Genomic DNA, 659 nt, shown 5'->3' on the forward strand with positions numbered 1-659 from the left:
CTAAAAGAACTAACTTTTCTGTTCACTCCGTTGACACTTGTTCTGTTCGTCGGAGTAAGCATGGTTCTGACTGGGTCTCTCTAAGGTGTGCGTGTCCGTCTGGGCACCTGGATGGTGAAATGGTGAAAATTCAGCTCTGAACTGCCTGAAAATGTTTGCTTTCTCAGTTAAACAAAAGTTTTAGTGTATGTATTTTTTCTTTTCTTCTGTCTGCAGGATCCTGTTTACCAATTGATGTGGCATATGAAAGAGTTGAACTGCAAGATGGTAAGAAGGAAATATTAACATAAAAACAACCCTGTGTGTGACAAACATTTGTTTATGCAGTTCTGTCTCAAAATGTGGCTCTAGGAAATGTTGTGGAATTTCTCCAGTCAAAGGATGCCAGGATTAACCTGCAAGCTACAGAAGGTAAAATATTGCTAGATTAATTGTTTATGAAATAGTTGAATCTACAATGGGTTCTGTAACTTCTAAAGCTCTAAAACTGACTTTAACATGTAGTGAACCTGGAAACCAATGAAGTGGGGGCAACTTGCGATGAGGGCCATGAGGGCCACCACAGCAACGTGACGTGGGACGAGGGCGGCCACCACCACAGCAACGTGACGTGGGACGAGGGCGGCCACCACCACAGCAACGTGACGTGGGACGAGGGC

At 44.2% G+C, this 659-nt stretch overlaps 1 long non-coding RNA gene across 1 annotated transcript; it reads left to right on the forward strand.

Annotated features, from left to right (window-relative positions):
• The first annotated feature begins 278 nt into the window (after positions 1-278).
• Positions 279-655, forward strand: LOC106512282 (uncharacterized). The gene is made up of 2 exons (XR_001309641.1): positions 279-411; positions 505-655. It is a non-coding gene; the product is annotated as an uncharacterized LOC106512282 (long non-coding RNA).
• Positions 656-659: the final 4 nt, after the last annotated feature.

The sequence above is a fragment of the Austrofundulus limnaeus genome, unplaced genomic scaffold, assembly GCF_001266775.1.
Source record: "Austrofundulus limnaeus strain Quisiro unplaced genomic scaffold, Austrofundulus_limnaeus-1.0 Scaffold5418, whole genome shotgun sequence".
Lineage (NCBI taxonomy): Eukaryota > Metazoa > Chordata > Actinopteri > Cyprinodontiformes > Rivulidae > Austrofundulus > Austrofundulus limnaeus.